Source organism: Nanorana parkeri, unplaced genomic scaffold (genome assembly GCF_000935625.1).
Source record: "Nanorana parkeri isolate BGI_ZX_2015 unplaced genomic scaffold, ASM93562v1 scaffold3370, whole genome shotgun sequence".
Classification (NCBI taxonomy): Eukaryota; Metazoa; Chordata; class Amphibia; order Anura; family Dicroglossidae; genus Nanorana; species Nanorana parkeri.
The window spans coordinates 11,054-15,369 of record NW_017309638.1 but is presented as its reverse complement, the minus strand read 5'-3'; positions in this window follow the sequence as shown (position 1 = coordinate 15,369).

The following is a 4,316-nucleotide window of genomic DNA, read 5'->3' as shown; positions in this document are numbered from 1 at the left end:
GATACCAGAGCTTGAGGTGACATCACAGGCATCCCCAGCAGTTTACTGCACTCGGGGTATAGACTTTTTGATCCTGGCGTGCTTAAAGCTGACCACCCCTTGTAATGAGGATGCCGGGGGTACGACCACCACTTGTAATGAGGACACGGGGGTACGGTCCCTTTGTATTGAGGACACGGGGGTACGGTCCCTTTGTATTGAGGACACGGGTACGGTCCCTTTGTATTGAGGACACGGGGGTACGGTCCCTTTGTATTGAGGACACGGGGGTACGGTCCCTTTGTATTGAGGACACGGGGGTACGGTCCCTTTGTATTGAGGACACGGGGGTACGGTCCCTTTGTATTGAGGACACGGGGGTACGGTCCCTTTGTATTGAGGACACGGGGGTACGGTCCCTTTGTATTGAGGACACGGAGGTACAGTCCCTTTGTATTGAGGACACGGGGGTACGGTCCCTTTGTATTGAGGACACGGGGGTACGGTCCCTTTGTATTGAGGACACGGGGGTACGGTCCCTTTGTATTGAGGACACGGGGGTACGGTCCCTTTGTATTGAGGACACGGAGGTACGGTCCCTTTGTATTGAGGACACGGGGGTACGGTCCCTTTGTATTGAGGACACGGGGGTACGGTCCCTTTGTATTGAGGACACGGGGGTACGGTCCCTTTGTATTGAGGACACGGGGGTACGGTCCCTTTGTATTGAGGACACGGGGGTACGGTCCCTTTGTATTGAGGACACGGGGGTACGGTCCCTTTGTATTGAGGACACGGGGGTACGGTCCCTTTGTATTGAGGACACGGGGGTACGGTCCCTTTGTATTGAGGACACGGGGGTACGGTCCCTTTGTATTGAGGACACGGGGGTACGGTCCCTTTGTATTGAGGACACGGGGGTACGGTCCCTTTGTATTGAGGACACGGGGGTACGGTCCCTTTGTATTGAGGACACGGGGGTACGGTCCCTTTGTATTGAGGACACGGGGGTACGGTCCCTTTGTATTGAGGACACGGGGGTACGGTCCCTTTGTATTGAGGACACGGGGGTACGGTCCCTTTGTATTGAGGACACGGGGGTACGGTCCCTTTGTATTGAGGACACGGGGGTACGGTCCCTTTGTATTGAGGACACGGGGGTACGGTCCCTTTGTATTGAGGACACGGGGGTACGGTCCCTTTGTATTGAGGACACGGGGGTACGGTCCCTTTGTATTGAGGACACGGGGGTACGGTCCCTTTGTATTGAGGACACGGGGGTACGGTCCCTTTGTATTGAGGACACGGGGGTACGGTCCCTTTGTATTGAGGACACGGGGGTACGGTCCCTTTGTATTGAGGACACGGGGGTACGGTCCCTTTGTATTGAGGACACGGGGGTACGGTCCCTTTGTATTGAGGACACGGGGGTACGGTCCCTTTGTATTGAGGACACGGGGGTACGGTCCCTTTGTATTGAGGACACGGGGGTACGGTCCCTTTGTATTGAGGACACGGGGGTACGGTCCCTTTGTATTGAGGACACGGGGGTACGGTCCCTTTGTATTGAGGACACGGGGGTACGGTCCCTTTGTATTGAGGACACGGGGGTACGGTCCCTTTGTATTGAGGACACGGGGGTACGGTCCCTTTGTATTGAGGACACGGGGGTACGGTCCCTTTGTATTGAGGACACGGGGGTACGGTCCCTTTGTATTGAGGACACGGGGGTACGGTCCCTTTGTATTGAGGACACGGGGGTACGGTCCCTTTGTATTGAGGACACGGGGGTACGGTCCCTTTGTATTGAGGACACGGGGGTACGGTCCCTTAGAGCCCAGAGACAAGTCTTACTAGCAGTTTCATGTCTGTGTAGATAGTCCTCATCATACTTCTACCACACGGCCTGGAAGGAGGTTAATGGTCACTCGTGGGGCCCTGTGGCCCCTAATATGAAACCCCTTCCCCCATTTATATGACAGAATCTCAGATACAAATGTTTATTAGCGAGTCATAAATCCAGAAATAGAGAAAACGTGGCAAGAGAGGAAACTGAACATCGGAGTCGGGTCTGTGGGGGGTCCCTCAATGTCCTCCGTGGCCTCCATGGTGCTTCTTCAGGAGTGGCTATAAGAGAAAACAGAGAGTGGCCATCAGTGCTAGTACCTGGGTTCCTGCCCCCCCCCCCCCTTACACTCAGCCTCCAGTCTGAGGGCCACATGGGGCCCTATGGTGCTTACTGTGCAGCTTTCACATCCTTGGCATCGCTCCCTGCTCATCAAGAGACCGGGAACTGTATGAGAAAGTGTTCCTGCAGCCTCGGACACTCTCCTCTGACCTCTCAGATGGTTGTCACCAGAACAGGTGTCCCCAAGATTCCCCTCCCCCGCCTCCAGTTCTGGTGACAACACTATTGTATTTCTTCTCCTCTAGCCCCGGTGACACCAGGACACATCTACGGGTTGGATCTCCTCAGCCATAAGATTTGGATAATTTACTGAAGTTCCGGGGAATGGGGAGGAACCACATCCTCTAAGGTAGCAGACGGCATGGAACCTTCGGAAAGTTATCGGTGGTTTGGCTCGCCGGCCGCGTGTTTGATGGCGATGGTCTGCAGGAGTTGGGGCGGCACGTTCACAGAGAAGACCTGACCTGAGACCAGGACAACTGTACATCAATGTCCCCCATTGTCTCCGGCTCTCGCCTTTCCTCACTCTACTCAATATGGGTCTTTGGTGTGTCTGTGTCCCCCGTGGGGGGGCACAGTGGTAGGGAACCCATCCCCCACTCCATCCAATACTACAATGAGAGGTTCGGTCTGCCATGGCGGCGAGAGCTCTGCCGGATTTCCTGGACGCTGATGGACACAAATCCGGAAGACGAGAGCCGAACCCTCGGGACGGTTTGAGTGGGCCGTGTGTATGTAGTAGAAGTCATCCCGTGCGGTCCCCTGTACAACGCTCCAGCACATGCTGGCGCTATATGAGTGATTGGTAACTGTAATCCCCCTTGGTACTGCACACCTCCCGAGGTCCCCCCCCATTGTACCCCAATCTGTGATGTCACAGCATTAAATCTTACCATACAGATCATGCAGAGCAGCAGGTAGGACAGGATCAATGATGTCATCACCAGGAGAGCCACGCCCCATCCAGGGACACCTAGCGGGGGGTAACAGAGAAGTAGGTGAGATCCTGTTCTGTACTGACACACTGAAGAGGGAGGGGCAAAGGCCCATCTGTGTAGCCCTGTAGTGAGTGGGCCAACCCACTTCTATCCATGTTACCCTGCAGTGGGAGGGGCAGGAACCCTTCTGTCTGTCACCCTGCAGTGGGAGGGGCAGGAACCCTTCTGTCTGTCACCCTGCAGTGGGAGGGGCAGGAACCCTTCTGTCTGTCACCCTGCAGTGGGAGGGGCAGAAACCCCTCTGTCTGTCACCCTGCGGTGGGAGGAGTCTGTCTTTTTTTTTTTTGTTACCCTGCAGTGAGCAGTTGGTCGGTGCACATACCTGTGGTTGTGTTGGTTTGGGCGGCTGTGGTTGGTGGAGAGAAGTGGAGGGGCCGTGTTTCATTGGACCGGATCATTTCCCATGAGAGAAACAAACAGAAGATACAATAATAATGAGATACATAGAAATAAATCAAACTTCACCGATGACAATAAATCCCATCAATGGGCTGGAGACCAGAACCGACCCTCAGCAACCCGACAACTCCGCTGGAAACCAGAACCGACCCCCAGCAGCCCGACAACTCCGCTGTAAACCAGAACCGACCCTCAGCAACCCGACAACTCCGCTGTAAACCAGAACCGACCCCCAGCAGCCCGACAACTCCGCTGTAAACCAGAACCGACCCTCAGCAACCCGACAACTTCGCTGGAAACCAGAACCGACCCTCAGCTACCCGACAACTCAGCTGGAAACCAGAACCGACTCCCAGCAGCCCGACAACTCCCCTGGAAACCAGAACCGGCCCTCAGCTACCCGACAACTTCGCTGGAAACAAGAACTGAACCTCAGCAACCCGACAACTCCCCTGGAAACCAGAACCGACACCCAGCAGCCCGACAACTCCCCTGGAAACCAGAACCGACTGTCATCTACCCGACAACTCCGCTGGAAACCAGAACCGACCCTCAGCAACCCGACAACTCCGCTGGAAACCAGAACCGACCCTCAGCAACCCGACAACTCTGCTGGAAACCAGAACCGACCCTCAGCAACCCGACAACTTCGCTGTAAACCAGAACCGACCCTCAGCAACCTGACAACTTCGCTGGAAACCAGAACCGACCCCCAGCAGCCCGACAACTCCGCTGTAAACCAGAACCGACCC